Source organism: Arachis ipaensis, chromosome B5 (assembly GCF_059453495.1).
Source record: "Arachis ipaensis isolate K30076 ecotype BB chromosome B5, ASM5945349v1, whole genome shotgun sequence".
NCBI lineage: Eukaryota > Viridiplantae > Streptophyta > Magnoliopsida > Fabales > Fabaceae > Arachis > Arachis ipaensis.
Window position 1 is genome coordinate 85522767 of NC_142440.1, and position 19728 is coordinate 85542494.

Here is a 19728-nt window from a genome sequence, read left to right on the forward strand (position 1 = left end):
TGTTGCACACCAAAACAATTTAAAGGAGAATAAAGGATTCTAAGTTTGGTGTTCCACCAACATTTTATCGAAAAAGCATAGTCTCACTTCCTGCATAATGCTAGCTCCAAGCAATCAGACAAATCATATAACCATTTAGTTACTTTCTAATTTTTAGCTCCATAACCTTTAGCAAGGCCAAGAGAATTTATAATTGGTTAACTTGTTGCATCAGAGGCAGTGGCAAGGAATTAAGTTTGGTGTTCCCATACCAAAATAAATCCAAAAGACACACTCAATTCATGCATACTAACCATTCACTTAAGGACTTGAGAAGCAAGCAACTTTTGAAAATTATGCAGGAAATTAGCCAACATTTGAAGACAATTTGCATTATGACTCAAAAGGGATACAACAGAAGGAAGAATGAAAAGCGGCAACCTGAAAGGTTGTGTCTACACTTAATCCTTGTTGTTGAAGAAGTACTTTAAATTGGGAATTCTTGTATGTCTTACTAAAGTGTTCATTTGGTTGAAAGTGGAATTGTTTGTCAAGAATGCTGATCTGCATAATGCTTGTTGCCCATTACTTAGCTTGAATTTTGTTTTGTTTCCCATATACTTGAATAAAAGAGAAATGTTTGAATTAGGAAGTAAAGATCCAATGTTACATAAGTTAGAATGAAAGTTAGTGGTGGTATTTGTTGATTTAATGCATGGCTCATAAAATAAATGTTGCATAATGATATATTCTTTGAAGAAGGAACTAGTTTGTTGTTATAAATGCTTGTATCATTAAAGATCCCTTGCGAATGAAATAAAACAAAAAGAAAAAGAAAAAGAAAAATCCAAGAGTGGCAAAGAAAATAAATAATAAGGCTAGGCACCAATAGCTTGGACCCTAGGACACATGCATGTGGTGTTTTTGTGCTAGGATATGCTTGGACAAGTAAGTTCTAAGGAGTATTTCAAAACTTGGCCACTTAGATCAACTGATTTGGGATTGCCAACTGAAAGTCCACAATAAAGAGCGACCTAGCTACAAAACACTTAGTTATCCAAAGAGATGCTGGGCATCAATGATCCTAGGAAGAAAAGGGTGAGCCATGTGTTTGTGGTGAAGGAATGTTGAGCAAAATTAAGCCAAAGGCTGTTGCAACATTTGCCACCAAGCCTTCAAAGAACAATAAGCTCTCTGAGCAAAATAAAGAAGAAAAATTTTGCAAGGGAACAAGCAAAAGTAAAGCCTTATAGTAGCAAACTTAGTGATCCTTTGAGGAAGCATCTCCTATGTAACAGCAAGCAATAAATAAGCCATCATTGTCTGCATAAAAACCCCATGAACCAAGTTCAACTATAGGCTCAATAAGGATATGCACACTTCTCTGTTTCATTTTATTCCCTCTTATGTTTGATGCTTGCTTGGGGACAAGCAAGATTTAAGTTTGGTATTGTGATGACAAGTCATCATATGCTAGCTTTGCAAAGCATTTTTCACTTGTTTCATTAGTTTTTATGCACTTTCTTGCATTGTAAGTTAGTAATTTGGAGTGGAATTGCATGGTTTACTTGAATCAATCAACCACCCTTTAATTGGCACAAAATCATGAGGTTTAAGCTTGAATTAATTAATTTTTAAATGAATTTTAAACCTTGTGAATTTGGTGATACTTTGATTGGTTGTTTTGATTACTTGTAGGTGAAGAAAAGAAAAAAATGAGAAAAGCGTGGGCCAAGGGAAGAAAAGCGTGGCTCAATTCAAGGAACAAGAGCACAAAGCTCTTGCCAAGAGCCTAGAGCTCTTGTGGAGAGCTTTACTTCAAAAAAATCAAAGGCCAAGCTCTTGCCAAGAGCCTAGATCTCTTGCCAAGAGCTTAATCAAGTGCTACAAGGAAGAATGAAGCAAGGCAAACTCAAAGCAAAGCTCTTGCCAAGAGCTTTCTCCAAGAGCTTTTTCGGGCTTGATAAACCACTATTTTGTAATTTATCTTGTGCTCAATTGAGTGATTTTATCAATTCTTCGCCCACTTATTCATATGAATTTGCATGGTTTTACAATTCCTTCCTTATGATATGATATATGTGAAAACATGTTTTCTATACTTTAGAAATATTAAATTTAATTATCCTTTATTACCATTTGATGCCGTGATCTGTGTGTTGAGTACTTTCAGGCTTTACAGGGCAGGAATGGCTTAGAGGATGCAAAGGAAGCATGCAAAAGTGGAAGGAATACAAGAAGTTGAAGAAATTGCTAAACTGTCCAGCCTGACCTCTTTGCATTCAAACAGTCATAACTTGAGCTACAGAGGTCCAAATGATGTGGTTTCAGTTGCGTTAGAAAGCTAACGTCCGGGGCTCCTATTTGTTTTATAATTTGCTATAGTGGCCGTACAGAAAAAGGACGCTCACGCGTGAATCACCCGGACACATCATTCTGCGGAAATTCCAGCGACCTGCACGTGTTTGAATTCGGTCCCTGTGATTTCTGGGCTATTTCCGGCCCAGTTTCAAGCCCAAAAAATACAGATTAAATGCTGCAAAGTGGAGGAATGAAGGAAGTCAAGTCATAATTCATAATTTTAGGATTAGATGTAGTTTTTAGAGAGAGAGGTTCTCTCCTTTCTCTTAGGATTTAGGATTTAGGATTTTAGAATTTCTATTAGTTTAGTTCACAGTCACAGGTTCAATATTCCTCTTACTTTATATTTCCCTTCTACTTTCAGATACCTTAATGCTTTTATTTGTTGATTACTTATGTTGCCAAATTGGCTTATGAACCATTCATATTAGGATTTTCTTTATTTAATATAAAACTGAGGTATTGATAAACCACTATTTCATGGCTTATCTTGTGCTCAATTGAGTGGATTTTATCAACTCTTTACCCACTTATTCATACTATTTGCATGGTTTTACATTTGCCTTCCTAATTATGTGCTATGATTGAAAACATGCTTCTTTGGACTTATAATTGCTAATATTAACCCTCTCTTATCATCATTAGATGCCTTGATATGTATGTTAAGTGATTTCAGAGATTACAGGACAGGAATGGCTCAGAGGATGGAAAGGAAGCATGCAAAAGTGGAAGGAATACAAGAAGTTGGAGAAATTGCTAAGCTGTCCAGCCTGACCTCTTCGCACTCAAACGGCTATAACTTTAGCTACAGAGGTCCAAACGATGCGGTTCCAGTTGCGTTGGAAAGCTAACGTCTGAGGCTTCGATTTGATATATAATATGCCATAGTTAACCTGACGCTAGGCGACGCGACTGCATGCTCCATGCGGCCGTGTCGCAGTGACGAAAATCAGCGTGTTTGAATTCTTCTCCAGCGATTTCTGGGCTGTTTTCGACCCAGTTCGCGGCTCAGAAAACACAAATTAGAGGCTATAAAGGGGGGGATTGCATCCATTCATAGGGAGGCTCTCATATTCACACTTTTCATGTTTTAGATGTAGTTTTAGAGAGTGAGGTTCTCTCCTCTCTCTCTCTCTCTTAGGATTAGGATTTAGGACTTCTCTTAGTTTTAGGAGTGACTCTCGATCCCAGGTTCAATGTCCCTTTCTATTTACTTTCGCTTCTATTTTTATTGACTCTAATGCTTTTATTTGTATTTGATTTATGTTGCCCAATTGGCTTATGAACTTTTCCATGTTAGATTTTACTGCTTTGAATGTATTTTATTTGAGGTATTCCAGATATTTATGATTTTAATTTAGCTTTCTACATTCTTGGCTTTGGTTAAGAAATTAGTAACTCAGGAGTTATCTTAACTCAACATAAGTGATAATTGTTATCTTTGCTAATTGAACTGAACTTCGATAATCCCAATCTTTCCTTAGGGATTAACTAGGATTTGAAGATCAAACTAATTAGTCACTTGACCTTCCCTTGCTCTAGTAAAGGTTAACTAGATGGAATCAAGAGTCAATTTTCATTATTGTTGATAAGGATAACTGGGCTAGGACTTCCAATTTCTCATACCTTGCCAAAAGTTTATTTTACAGTTATTTATTTATTTTAATTGCAATTTAAATTACTTGCTCCTTATTCTCAAAACCCCAAATTTACAATCTCCGTAACCAATAATAAGAACATACTTCCCTGCAATTCCTTGAGAAGACGACCCGAGGTTTAAATACTCGGTTATCAATTTTAAAGGGGTTTGTTACTTGTGACAACCAAAACGTTTGTACAAAGTGATTTCTGTCGGTTTAGAGACTATATCTACAACGCGACTGTTTTTATGAACTGCTTTACTGGCAAAAATCCTAACGTCAAAATGGCGCCGTTGCCGGGGAATTGCAAACGTGTGCCTTATTATTGGTTATTGTAAATATTTAATAAAAAAAATTCTTTTGCTTGTTTATTTATTCTTGTTTTTAATTTTTATTAATTACTATGAATTCTCACCCCTTTGGTTTCAAGTTTGGTTCCAATGTTGTTGTAAGGAATGGAAACTATAATGAAAATAGGCATCAAGGATGGAACAATCAAAGATGGGACGAGCCACAAGGATTTGATCAACCCTCATGGCAACAACCACCTCCAATGGACTATCAACAACCACCACCATATGCCTATGAACCCTTTCCTCAACATAACTTTGGACCACTACACTCACAAGCCCCTTTCCGCCATTCACCTCCATATGACCCTAACCCTCAACCACCATACCAACCACCTTATGAGCCATATGAACCATATATAGAACCACCCCAATTCCAACCCAATTACTCACAAGAACCACCACTTCAATATTCACCATCTCCATATCCATCAATCCAAGAGCACTATGATCCTATTTATGAAAGCCGAGTACATCAAGAGACAAAGGATCGTCTTAAGGAAACAGTGGATCGATGCCAGGCAACCATTCATCAATTGGGGCAAGCAATAATGAGTCAATTAGCTTCCCGATGTTCGGACACTCAAGGAACCCCCATGGCTTCATGTGGACAATCTAATGAAGAACGTAGTATGAAGGAGATACTAGAAACTCCAGTGAACAATATGGAGCATGACTTTGTACTGGAACAAGTAGAGGAAGCCGGGATTATTGAAGACGAAGAATTGGTTGAAGACTTAGGAGATGCTAAACCTCCATGGGAAAGTCAAAACATAGAGCCTCCTTCCAAGACGGTTGCAATTGATGTTGAGGAGGGTGTACAACCTCCAAGGCATATCACAGTTGAAGACTTGGAAGAGGTTGATCAAGTGATAGAGATTCAAGAAGAAGAAGCACAACCTCCCATGCCCTTGGAAAGCAATGAAGAGAAGATTGAATTGGAAGAAAGCTACCAAGAAGAAGAAGTTGAAATTGAAGAAGTTTGCAAAGAGGTGGTAATTATCAGAGAAGAGCACAAGGGAGTGGAGCTTGCAATTTCATTAAAAATACCTCCCCCTAAGTTGCCATCATCCTTCACAACATTCACGTGGGTAAAATTCATATCCCTTAGCTTTCTAATTCCACTTGAATATGGGCTACTGGAGACGGATGGTCAACTTAGAACTCTTTGTGGCATTAAGAGTAAGAGGAAGATGGCCAGTGGTAAGAATTGTCCTGCACGGTTCATTATGGTTGGAAGCTTTAAGTCTAAACTCAAAGGTTGGTGTAGAGCTCAACTGAATGAGTCTAGGAAGTTGTTTGGCCGCTTTAGTGAGAATTCAGATTGCTTGCTACCCGGATGGAATCATGATGATCAACACAAAGACAGGTGTAAAAGCAAAGTTTGGGATCCTGGAATCTGCTCTGAGATCTGTCACTCCGGGAGCCTAAGAATCTATTTGAAGCTTCTTAAGGGCTTTACATGCCTAGTTTGGGACCCCGGAGGTTACTGGAAGTACAAATACTGGTGGAGATTCCTGGATGAATACAAGCATAAGCCACCATAATAGGGAGCTCACCAAATTTCCAACTTAAGGACTCTAACTAAAAGTACCCACCATGGTATGATCGTTCCTTTTTCATTTTTAGTTAGTTTTATTTGTTTTCGAGTTTTATATTATTTTATTATATTGAACCTGGTGTTTTGCATCACATTCATATTAACACTGCATTCTGCATTTTTCATGCATAAAAAAAAAAAACACGCACGCGACGCGGCAGCGTCGCTGACGCATCCGCGTCACCAGTGCATTGGGAAAAAGAAAATTGAACAGAGAGTCACGCGACAGCGTGGGTGGAGGCGTGTGATAAACCACTATTTTATGGTTTATATTGTGTTTAATTGTGTAGTTTTATCATGTTCCTTACCCACTTATTCATTAAATTAGCATGCATTAAGATTTCCTTCCTGAATTTATTACATGTTTGAAAACTGCTTCCTAGAGACTTTAATTATTTATTTTTAATTCTCCTTTATTCCATTCAATGCAAAGATCTATGTGTTAAGTGTTTCAGACTTTATAGGGCATGAATGAGTTGGAGATTGGAAAGGAAGCTAGCAAAAATGGAAGAAGCACAAGAATTTGAGGAGATAACCAGCGAGAAGTGACGCGATCACATGGCTCACGCGACCGCGCGAAGGAGAGCAAATCGTAGTGATGCGGCCGCATGGCTCACGCGGCCGCATGGCTCACGCGGCCGCATGGCTCACGCGGCCGCGCGAATTGGAAAAGTTCTGGCGACGCGGTAGCGTGGACAACGCGAACGCGTGGCGAGAAAAAGCGCGAATGACGCGTCCGCATAGATGACGCGATCGCGTGACATGTGCGATCTGCATAATCTGCAGAATTCGTTGGGGGCGATTTTGGGCCCTATTTCGACCCAGTTTTCGGCCCAGAACAGCAGACTAGAGTTAGAGAACATGCAGAAACAATTAATAGATTCATTCAGAGACAGTTTGAGATCTAGTTTTTACTCTCTTAGGTTTTTCTCTCTAGGTTTTAGAATTTTAATTTTCAATTGGTCTTAGCATTGGAACATTGAGAAGAGTTATTGCCTCATCAAGACTTCGTCATTCTAGTTCGTTTTCTCAACTTGGTTTTATTCTTCCATGTTCCTTGTTTTGTTTAATTTTGTTATTTGAATACTTTTATGATTATTTAATGCAAGAATTATTTCTTTTTAATCTAATTTCAATTCCAATAATCATGTCTTCTTTTAATTCCCTTTCATATGCTATGGATTCTTTATTTACAATGCGTGAGTAGTTTCCTTACTTGATGGGGAGTTGATTAAAAGGAACTCTTGAGTTGGAAGGATTAAAGAGAAATTTGTAATTGGGTTAAATGTTGGATTGCTATCCTGTCACCAACGCCAATCCTTTGAACCAAGTGGGTTGCAACTTGTGAACAGATCTGGCATTCCAGCTTGTTTGACTTTCCCTTACTTAGTAAAGGATAACCAAACAGAACAACCATTAATTATAAATTAATCTTACAATCACTCCACCAATAATAGAAATTCCAACCAATCAACTCCCAGTCAAGGCTTTTATTCATATTATTTAACTTTCCTCAATTTACATTCCAATTTACTTAGCTCAACTTCTTGGAACATCTGATTAATAAGATAGCACACTTTTCTGCAACTCATTGGGAGACGACCTGGGACTTAAAACTCCCAGTAATTTTTAATTTAATTCTCTGTGACATATTTCTAAATTGATAGGCAGATTTTCGGTGAGTTAAGAACTATACTTGCAACGTAACCATTTTAATAATTTTTAATTCACCAGCTTCTGTGTCCCATCAATTTTTGGCACCGTTGCCGGAAAGTTGCAATAGAGTGCTAATTTTATTAATTAGAATTTATTTATCTGCATGTTTCTTCCATTAAATTACGCGTTCACTTCCTGATCCGCGCTTGCTAATATTCGATCCTGAAATTAAAAGGACAATTTCACGAATAAGGCGAGAACAGCGTCGGTTAGCCCGCTCTGAGGGCGGATCTGAAAGTGAATCTGAGGAAGAAACCAGCCCCCGTTCTACTGATTCGGTTGTTTTACGTGTAGAAAACATGGCAGCTAGGAGAGTTACCATCCAGGAGGAAGGAGCCCCTAATTTTACAATGCAACCGTTTCAAGCGCATCATCCAGCGGTAGCTACAGATTTTGAAATAAAGCCTGCACTGCTAAATTTGATGCCCAGGTTTCATGGCCTACCTGCTCAAGAGCCTATCAAGCACTTGAGAGATTTCCAGGCAGCCTGTTCTACTGTCAGGCGTGATGGCACTGATGAAACTTCAATACTGCTGAAAGCTTTCCCGTTTTCTCTTGAGGGAAAAGCAAGAGAGTGGTACTACACTCAACCTCTAGCAAATGTATCCAACTGGGATACACTCAGAAAGGAGTTTCTGGAGAAATTATTCCCATCTGAAGTCACTGATAAGCTAAGGAAGGATATCTCCACAATTGTTCAGGATGATAATGAGACTCTCTTTGAATACTGGGAGCACTTCAATAATCTTCTGGAAGCATGCCCCCACCACATGATCGACAAGATCGTGCTACTCAGCTATATCACACAGGGTATGAGGCCCCAAGATAAGACCATACTGAAAAGTGCCAGCAATGGGTCTATAAAGAAGTACAAGAGTCTAGCTGTCTGTTACAGAAGTGGCTTCCCCCATCACTAATGAGTGTCCTTGGGACACCAAACCGGCTAAAGATATATCTCTGAAAGGAAGCTCATTACCACCATAATTGGTGGGCAGAGCCACAACTTCCATCCACTTGGACACATAATCAACTGCCACTAGAATATAGTTGTTTGAATGTGATGGTGGAAAAGGTCCCACGAAATCAATACCCCACACGTCAAATAACTCAACCTCAAGAATCCCCTGCTGTGGCATTTTATGCTTGGCAGGGAGGTTTGTGGCTTTTACACATCTATCACAGTACTTCACAAATGCTCTTGAGTCTCTGAAGAGATTCGGCCAGTAAAACCCGCTCTGAAGGACCTTTGTAGCTGTCATTTCACTACCAAAGTGTCCTTCATACTCAGAACCATGACAGTGCCAAAGAATCTGCTGTTTTTCTTCATCTGGGACGCATCTCCGAATGATACCATCTGAACATCTTTAAAAAGGTATGGTTCCTCCCAAATGTAGTACTTTGCATCAGTCAATAGCTTCTTCAGTTGTTGACTACTATACTCCCTTTGAATAAAATTCATGGCCTTATAATTTGCAATGTCTGCAAACCGTGGAGCCTGCTGAATGAGGAATAATTGCTCATCCAGAAACGTCTCAGTCACAGCTGTGGGTGGTTGTACTCCTGAAGGAGTAACACCCATCTAATTAATCTTGGTTTAGAATCCTGTTTGGTTAGAAGGTACTTCAAAGCAGCATGATCAGTATAAATAATAACCTTAGAACCAAGTAAATAGGACCTAAACTTGTCAACATCATACACAACAGCTAATAATTCCTTTTCTGTAATTGTGTAATTCTTTTGGGCATCAATTAACATACGACTGGCATAGTAAATGACATGTACAAGCTTACCATGCCACTTTAACAGCATGGCGTGGCACACTGGTACAAAATTCTAGAGAAAGGGGTTGAAAGCCATAGAGGTCTGGGTGTGCCACTTGAGGTCGAAGGCGTGGCATGCCAGGCTATCATTCTCACTTTGGCGTGCCACTTAAGCAACCAGGCGTGGCACGCCAATGCACAAAGAAGCCAAAGCAAGAGCTGGGCGTGCCACTTGGTATTGAAGGCGTGGGACGCTAGTCCGAGAATCTCACTATGGCGTGCCACTTGAATGCTGGGCGTGGCACGTGATGCGGGGAAAACTTGTCTCACAACAAATCTCCCTTCGGCAAGTGTACCGAATTTGTCGTCAAGTAAAAACTCACAATAGAGTGAGGTCGAATCCCACAGGGATTGATTGATCAAGAAACTTTAATTAGAAGAATGTTCTAGTTGAGCGAATCTAGAATTTGGGTTGAGAGTTGCAGAAATAAAATGGCGGGAATGTAAATAACAGAAAAGTAAATGCTAGAATTAAAGGACTGGAAGCAAATGACTGAAAGTAAATTGCAGAATTGTAAATGGGAATGGGGGATTTGCTCATAAAAGTAAATGGTAGAAATTAAAGAGAATGGGTAAGATCAGAGATAGGGAGTTCATTGGGCTTAGGAGATGTTGCAATTCTCCGGATCAAGTTTATTTTCATCTCTTCCTCAATCAACGCACTCATTGATCTCCTTGGCAATCTTAAGTGATTGAATTACAATTTCTTGCAATACAATCTCTCAAATCTTGATCAATAGCCAATTCCTTGGTCAATTGCTCATGAGAAGAGATGAAGTATGGTCACTGATTATACCACATGCATTTCCCAAATCAAGTATTGAGAGGGTTATAGTCACATACCCATCCAAACCCAATTTGGTCCAGCATGAGAAAGCATTTCTAGCTTGATCTCTTCATTCCTCTTTCAAGGTTCAAAAGAGATCCAAGTTTGAATAGCTTCTCTTCCAAGATAACTACTCAATTGGATGAAGATCAAAAGCTTTCAAGTAAAATCAAGAGAAAAGATAGAAGAAGAATAATGAAAATTAGTATTGATCCATCAAATTACAACAGAGCTCCCTAACCCAATGAAAGGGGTTTAGTTGTTCATAGCTCTAGAAAATGAAAACAAAGATGGAAAATACATCGTAAAACTAGAAAATGCAGAGAAAGTAAAATACAGAGAGTAGTTCTCTTTTTCCAGCCTCCAGAACTCCTTTTACAATTCAAAGCTACTCCTATATATACTACTCTTCTCAGCTTCTAGTTTACTCTTCAAGTCTTGGGCCTTTGGATCTTGAGTTTGAAGCAGTTCTTTTCTTCATTTGGGCTTGGCTTTACTTGCAGAGAGAAAGTGCTAAGTGGGCAGAGACTTCAGCTCAGGGCGTTAGGGGTGTTAACATTTAGTGAAAGTATAAGTTCGAGAACGTTAGTGACACTTAACATTTTCACTAACGTTCCAATGTACCCCTTTGCCTCACGTTAGAGCCCATGCTAACTAGGTTAACGTGGCTTCTAACGTGGCCTTGCCAACCTTCGAGAACGTTAGTGACACTCAACATTGTCACTAACGTTCCAATGTGCCCCTTTGCCTCACGTTAGAGCCCACGTTAACTAGGTTAACGTGGCTTCTAACGTAGCCTTGCCAACCTTCGAGAACGTTAGTGACACTCAACATTGTCACTAACATTCCAATGTGCCCCTAGATCTCACATTAGAGTCCAGGTTAACTAGGTTAACGTGGCTTCTAACGTGGCCATTCTTAGCCATCCCAACGTTAGTGACAATGTTGAGTGTCACTAACGTTGACTCATCATTCATTCCTCATCGTTAGCTTCCATGTTAACTAAGTTAACGTGGCTCCTTGGGGGGTTGTGTGGTTGCTTCCAACGTTAGTGACAATGTTGAGTGTCACTAACGTTGGCGACAACTCTCACTTCTTACGTTAGCTCCCACGTTAACCAAGTTAACGTGGGAGTTAACATGGTGTGTTGCATCCTTAGGCCAACGTTAGTGACAATGTTGAATGTCACTAACGTTGGCTTCTCTTCCCCCTTTAACGTTAGAGGCCACATTAACTAGGTTAACGTGGGCTCTAACGTGGCCACTCATGAGTGTTTGCCAACGTTAGTGACAATGTTAAGTGTCACTAACGTTGGCTCAACTTCCCTTTTCCACGTTAGAGTTCACGTTAACTTAGTTAACGTGACTCTTAACGTGGGCAATGATGGCTATGAGAGTGTCATTGGCAATCACTTTTCTCATTAACCTTGCAAGTTTCCTCCCTTTCCTTGCTTCCTTTGGTCCTGAAATCAAGCAATAGAGTGCATCAAAGTTCTAGTCCAAGTCATGGGCAATGCAACATACAATTTGTCACTAAACTTATGCAAAATCCTCATGAAATAATGTAAAATGCACAATGTATGCTTGAGTCAAGGTGTAAGTGAATATCTACCCAAAACTAGCTTATTTCCTAAGGAAATGCATGAAACTAACCTAAAAACAGTAAAGAAAAAGTCAGTGAAACTGGCCAAGATGCCCTGGCATCACAACACCAAACTTAAAGCTTGCTTGTCCCTAAGCAAGTACTAGAACAAGAGAATGATGAATGGAATATCCAGAGGAGTGAGTCATTCTTGTGGAAGTCATGTTACTAATTTTATGGTGGTTTCATGCATAGCAACTTAGGTTCATTCCATTACTGGCTTTCAGACCTTTATCATGTCCCTAAACACTTACTTTGTTTATATCCCATGAGACTTTTATTCATTGATCCTTTTATTGTTATTTCAAGGGTTATTTGTGTTATTTAGGCTAAGTGCTCTGTAAGGGGGCAACTCTTTAAGATAAGTTTTCAGCCAACACTCCCGAACCAGTTGGTTCAAGGTACTAGGTGTTGAAGCACCCCTAAGGACTTACTCCCTCAAGTCTCTCCCCCATACATACACACCACAGGCATATAGTTTGTTTATTTTCTTTTCTTGAGACCTTGGTGTCCAGCACCTCTTTGGGTTACCAAATGCTCTGTAGTGAGGGTTACTCTTAATAGTGGATTTTCAGCTGATAATCCCGGGTTAGTTAACCCAAGTTACCAAGTGATAAAGCACCCCTGAGAGCTTATTCATCCAAGTAGATCCCTCACACAGGAGCACCACAGACACTTGTCTCAAGGTCCAAACCATTGGTGCCTAGCCTTATTGCTTACTCTTTTTCTCTTGTTTTTCACTTCCATTATTCTTTCCCTTTTCTCTTATTAGGATCTTGTCATATGCTCAGTCTCATGGGTATATCCAAAGTTAAGTATTCAGGATAGATAGTTGTCCTCCTAACCTTGTGGTTGAACCAACTTAGCTAACTTATGACTACCCCAAAGATTCATGAATGCACTTCCACAATATGAACTCCACTCTGGTCTTTTAAAAACATAAACATTCTCTTTTTCATTTGATTTAAAATGGACAAGCTTACAAGTAAATAAGGGAAAGATGCAGTGACATTTAAACCAGAAATCATGGACCTATTCAGAAAGAGAACTTAAAAGACAGAATTTAAAAAGTTTAAACATAACATGGAAGCAGGTTCTATTTCATACAAGATCTTCCTTATTTAAAGCATAGAAAACGATGGACTAAAAGGAACTCCACCACCTTTCATTCATGTGGATGCCCATGCTCTCCTCCTTGCTTGTCCTCATTGTGTCTCTCTTGAGTGCTTGTGCTCCCACTTCCTTTGCCTTTTCCAAGCAGCTTCTTCCAGAAACCACCATCTTCCATCTTCTTCTTGAGTGTCTCCTTTTGCTGTTTTACCTTCCTCTCTTCTTGTTCTACAAAATCTTTTTGGACCTCATCATATGTAGGGATGGCATAGTGTAGCTGATGCATGTTACTAGTCATGTAGTTCAACTTGGCTTGAGTGTTCACATAGAACTCCTCCCTATGTAGTTGCCTTCCTTCATTGAGTACACTGAACTCATTGAAAGTTTTCATTTGGGCTATCTGCCGCTGGTTGAGTTCTTGCAAGTGCTTCTCTTGGAGCTCTTGCCTCTCATTCACTTGGTTGATGGCTTGAGTGAGCCTGGAGTAGTGTTCCTGCTGCTGCTCCATTTGTTGTTTTTGCCATGCTTCCTGTTGGCTCAGCCAAGTGGTTTGAAGGTTCAGTATTTGCTCTTGTCCTTCCATATGCCTCTGTCCCAAATCTTCAATGGCTCTTAGAAGGTAAGTCATATTCAAGTTGTCTGGGTCATGCTGCTCTTCTTGCTGGTATTCTTCCTGATGATGTTCCTCTTGGTGAACTCTTTCTTTTGCTTTTGGTTTCCCTATTTGTGGCCTTCTTTGTTGCTGAGCAGGTGTAGTATAAACCAATCGTTCGAGTGTAACTGGCCTCCCTGGGTTCACCCAGTCTGGGTTGCTGTCCTCAAATACTACCTTGGCCTTGTTGCATAAGCGGAGAATGGTGCTGGGGTACCAAAGCCTGGCACCTGAATCAACCTTCTCAGCCGAATCTTGAATCCCCTCGGCGATGAGCTCATTCACGTTGATTTCCCCACCTTGTATTAAGCAATGCACCATAGTAGCTCGATTGATGTTTACCTCTGAATTATTTGCAGCTGGTAGAATGGACCTCCTCACAAGTTCAAACCACCCCTTGCCTTTAGGGCTCAGGTCTCCTCTCTTGATGAACTTGGGTTTCCCATCTGTGTACCTCTCCCAGTCAGCTGCTATAACACAGATGTCTGCCACTATCTCTGAGAGCTCATGATTATCAGGGCTTCTACTTATCCTTGCTTGATAACTTTCCTCATCAAAACGAGGTGATCTCAGGTGAAGAACTCTTGTTATGGCATTTGGGCTGAAGTCCACCTCTTTTCCTCTTATGTAACTTTTGAAGGTTGGGGCCTTTGTTTTATCCTCTCTTATTACATTCGCATAAAACTCTTTGATGAGGTTTCCATTGATCTTCCCCTCTGTACTTGTGAGTAATTGCCACCCCGTCTGTTCGATTTTCTCCAAAATTTGTGGTGATTTATCTGCATTGATTTGGAAGATTAACTCTGGCAGTATCTTTCTCACCCTTATCCATTCGAATTCACGTTCATGAAAGGCAATTTTGAATTTTTTCTCATCGAAAGGAACACTTTCCATGGGTTCCTTCCTCTTTTGTCTCTTTGAGCTTGATGATGCCATGAATTGAGTTGCTGTTTTGAAGTGGAGGTTGGAAGGTACGGAGAGATGAGGAATAGGTTGGCTATGATAGAGTGTGATGAAGGGGTTGAGCAAGCCGAAAGTATGAAGTGTGGAAGTGGGAATTTGAATGTGAGGAATGAGCATGCACTAGAGCTCACTTATATAGGGGGTCATGAGTGGATGGAAGGTGTGGATTGCAAGGATTGTTGCTTGATGGATGGTTGGGGTTGTGTATGAAGGAAAGACAAGGATCATCACTTAAAGAGAGTGATTGATTCGGTCTTCAAGGGTCTTCTTTCTCCAATGTTGCATGGCAGCGTTTCCCCATGCGTTCCCTCTGGGGACATGTGTGTAGTGCTCTTCATTAAGTGGCGAAATCTCCCCCATTTAATTGTCCAATCAATCCCTTTTTATGCTCCTTTTTCTTTCCTATAAAGATTTAAAATAAGGAAATTAATATCATAAAAAAAATTCAAACTCTACGGCTAGAATAAATGGGAAGAAAGGAATTGATTGTTTATTTATGAATTCCAACTAACTAACTAACTATTGGTGGGTCCTTATATGCATTTTGGTGGCACCATGGGGTGACACCAAACTTAATTTGAAGCAATGTGATGAAAAGTTTTGTTAAAAGCTCCAAGAGTTCTGCTTTGAACACCAAACTTGTTCTTCACTATAGACTGCATGATAAAGATTTCACCAAGTGTTTGTCAAATTTGGGTTGAAATTCATAAACATTGATTTATTCATTATTTTAAAAACATATAAAACATGGGTTGCCTCCCATGAAGCGCTTCTTTAGCGTCACTAGCTTGACGTTTTTCCTTCATCAGGGTGGTTGGTAGTGCTTAAAGTCCTCCCCTCCCTCTTGCTGTGGACTTGTATCCATTGGTTAGATCAATGATCTCCACATGTTCTAGGGAAAGAAATCTGTTGATAGTGAAGACCTTAGGTAACTGAGATGGTACAGTAGGGAGATTAGGGGGAATATTTGGGAAGTAAGCTGAGACAACTCTATCCCCTGGCGAGAAGTCTTCCGTAGGGATCTTCTTGTTCCTCCATCTCCTTGGTACCTTCTTCTTTGTTTCTTTTGAGGTTGCCTTCCCCTTGGTGACCTTTTTTTTCCAAGGAGTTGTGATGCTGTCTTCACCTGCCTCTAGAGGTTTAGGTTCCTCCAACTTTTCCTTGAGCTGTGGCAATAGCTGTTTTCCTTGTTTATCTATTAAGGGGATCTCAGAATGAACTGGATGTGCTTCAGTGCTTGTTCCCTCCTTCAGTGTCTCATTATCATTTGTGCTTAGTTCCTTGTCCTCTTGATCTGTTTCTTGTGAGAGTTTGAAGACAATGAAGCTGAGTCGTTCATCATGGATTCTCAATATTAGCTCCCCTTTCTCTACATCGATAAGTGCTCTGGCCATAGCTAAGAATGGTCTTCCCAATATGATTGGGTGAGTGTGACTCTCTTCCATGTCCAGAATGACAAAGTCTGTTGGGAGAAAGTATTTCCCAACCTTTAGCAACACATTTTCCACCACTCCTATTGCTTGCTTTTGAGTTTTGTCAGCCAGTCTGATGATTACATCTGTGGGTATTATCTCATTAATCTACAGCCTCTTCACCAGGGATAAAGGCAGTAAGTTGATGCTGGCCCCCAAATCACATAGTGCTCTATCGAACATAGTTTCACCTATGGCACAAGGGATGTGAAAACTCCCTGGGTCTCTTCTTTTTGTAGGCAGCTCAGGTTGAATAAGGGCACTACATTCCTTGTTCATCACTATAGTCTGGCCTCCTTTGAGTGAGCTTTTCCTGGGAAGAAGTTCCTTCATATACTTGATGAATGCAGGCATTTGTTGAATTGCCTTGATGAATGGTATGTTTACATGCAGAGATGCAAACAAGTCTAGGAACCTTGAGTATATTCTCTTTCCCACAGCACCATTGAGCAGTTGAGGGAAGGGAGCATAGAGCTTCAGCAACTCTTGTTGTGAACTTTCTGGTCCTTGGTGATTTCTATCCTCCTCCTTTGTTGAGTTGTCTTCAGGTTGTTTGCAAAGTTTGCCTTGCTTGTCTTCAGTCTCTTGATCACTCGTAGTGACCATTTTGTAATCTTCCCATCTTACTTTCTTTGCTTCTCCCTTGGGGTTTTTCTCCGTGTCACTTGGGAAGCTATCGGTGGGTTTGGGAATCTTCTCAGCTAAATATCCCACCTGGAATTCCAGCTTCCTAATGGTCTCCCCCTGGTTCTTAATATTGGCTCGCACTTCCTCTTTGAACACCTTATTTTCTTCAATCTCTTGGCATATTCCTTCAAGTAGGGCTTCAATCTTAGAGAGCTTGTCATCAATTGATGGGTGATTCGGAGCAGATGTGTCATTTTGGTTTTGATAAGCATATGAAGAAGTGTTGTTGTGGTGGTGTTGAGACGTCCTCTATGTGAATTGCTGGTGAGCTGCATTTTTGTTGGAGTTGTAACGTCTTTGATCTTGGTTTTGATCTTGCTCACTTCCCCACCCAAAGTTTGGGTGGTTTCTCCATCCAGGGTTGTAGGTTTTGGAGTATGGATCATAGTTTTTTCTTGGTGAATTCCCAATGTAGTTGGCTTGCTCCTGACTCCCCTCTGCTTCTTCATTCACTCCTTCTTGGATTGTTGATGAAGTGGAGATTGCTGCTACTTGGTTCATCTCCATCTTCTTGGTGAGGTCAGCCAGCTGTTGGGTAATGAGCTTGTTTTGGGCCAACAGAGCATCTACATTGTTTAGCTCCATTACTCCTCTTGTGTTCCCTCTTTCGAAAGCATAGAAGTAGTCGTTCTCTACTACTGTTTCAATAACATCTATGGCTTCCTCAATGGTCTTCTTCTTGTTCAAAGATCCTCCAGATGAATGGTCTACGACCTTCTTTGACTCATAAGAGAGCCCTTCATAGAAAATGTGCAGCTGCACCCATTCGTTGAACATGTCAGGTGGACACCTCCTTGTTAAGTCCTTGAACCTCTCCCATGCTTCATATAGAGTCTCACCATCTTGTTGCCTGAAAGTTTGGCCCTCAGCTCTCAGCCTATTGATTCGTTGAGGAGGGTAAAATCTTGCTAAGAATTTGTTCGCCACGTCTTCCCAAGTTGTCAAGCTTTCCCTTGGGAAAGATTCCAGCCATTTGGTTGCCTTGTCCCTGAGTGAGAATGGAAATAAGAGCAGTCTATAGGCGTCAGGATGAACACCATTAGACTTCACTGTGTCACATATTCTCAAGAAGGTGGTTAAATATTGATTGGGGTCTTCTTGAACACTTCCTCCAAACGAACAGTTGTTCTAAACAAGGGTGATGAGCTGTGGCTTAAGTTCGAAGTTGTTGGCATGGATTGTTGGCTTTTGGATGCTACTTCCATAATTACCTGGGTTTGGATTGATGTAAGAGCCCAAAACTCTTCTATCCTCCCCAGCATGATTTGCTTTACCTCCTCCCCCATGGTTGTGATCTTCTTCTTCATGATGGTTTTCCATGTTGTCTTCCATGTTTGTTTCAAAGAATTCCTCTTCTTCCTCAGCACCAACCACTTTCTTTCCTCTTGCCTCCCTCCTTAATCTAAGGAAGGTCCTCTCAGGTTCAGAATCGAAAGAAGTTGAAGCCCCGCTTCTTCTCCCTGTCATACAACCATCAAGTGCAAGCAAGAAAACATAGGTGCAGAAAGTATTTGTGTCAGAATTACTGTTAGTTGTGGGTGATGCAATATATCAAACAGTTAGTGGGTTAGCAAACAGAATTGAAAATAACAAAGAAGAACAAAAGAGTAGAGGGGGAAGGGAAGAAGTTTAACTAAAACAAAAAGTAAATCACTCAAACAGAAAATGAAATTCACAAAATAAAAATGCTCAATCTAGTGATCTTCTAATTTAATCATTGTTGATGCACAATCAATCCCCGGCAACGGCGCCATAAACTTGATGCGGGGAAAACTTGTCTCACAACAAATCTCCCTTCGGCAAGTGTACCGAATTTGTCGTCAAGTAAAAACTCACAATAGAGTGAGGTCGAATCCCACAGGGATTGATTGATCAAGCAACTTTAATTAGAAGAATGTTCTAGTTGAGCGAATCCAGAATTTGGGTTGAGAGTTGCAGAAATAAAATGGCGGGAATGTAAATAACAGAAAAGTAAATGCTAGAATTAAAGGACTGGAAGCAAATGACTGAAAGTAAATTGCAGAATTGTAAATGGGAATGGGGGATTTGCTCATAAAAGTAAATGGTAGAAATTAAAGAGAATGGTTAAGATCAGAGATGGGGAGTTCATTGGGCTTAGGAGATGTTGCAATTCTCTGGATCAAGTTCATTTTCATCTCTTCCTCAATCAATGCACTCATTGATCTCCTTGGCAATCTTAAGTGATTGAATTACAATTTCTTGCAATTCAATCTCTCAAATCTTGATCAATAGCCAATTCCTTGGTCAATTGCTCATGAGAAGAGATGAAGTATGGTCACTGATTATACCACATGCATTTCCCAAATCAAGTATTGAGAGGGATATAGTCACATACCCATCCAAACCCAATTTGGTCCAGCATGAGAAAGTATTTCTAGCTTGATCTCTTCATTCCTCTTTCAAGGTTCAAAAGAGATCCAAATTTGAATAGCTTCTCTTCCAAGATAACTACTCAATTGGATGAAGATCGAAAGCTTTCAAGTAAAATCAAGAAAAAAGATAGAAGAAGAATAATGAAAATTAGTATTGATCCATCAAATTACAACAGAGCTCCCTAACCCAATGAAAGGGGTTTAGTTGTTCATAGCTCCAGAAAATGAAAACAAAGATGGAGAATACATCGTAAAACTAGAAAATGCAGAGAAAGTAAAATACAGAGAGTAGTTCTCTTTTTCCAGCCTCCAGAACTCCTTTTACAATTCAAAGCTACTCCTATATATACTACTCTTCTCAGCTTCTAGTTTACTCTTCAAGTCTTGGGCCTTTGGATCTTGAGTTTGAAGCAGTTCTTTTCTTCATTTGGGCTTGGCTTTACTTGCAGAGAGAAAGTGCTAAGTGGGCAGAGACTTCAGCTCAGGGCATTAGGGGTGTTAACATTTAGTGAAAGTAT

The 19728-nt window shown here is 40.1% G+C and overlaps 1 non-coding gene across 1 annotated transcript; it reads left to right on the top strand.

The window, feature by feature from the left end:
- Window positions 1-17592: 17592 nt before the first annotated feature.
- Window positions 17593-17696, top strand: LOC148564836 (small nucleolar RNA R71). Its single transcript, XR_015884088.1, has one exon. It is a non-coding gene; the product is annotated as a small nucleolar RNA R71 (small nucleolar RNA).
- Window positions 17697-19728: the final 2032 nt, after the last annotated feature.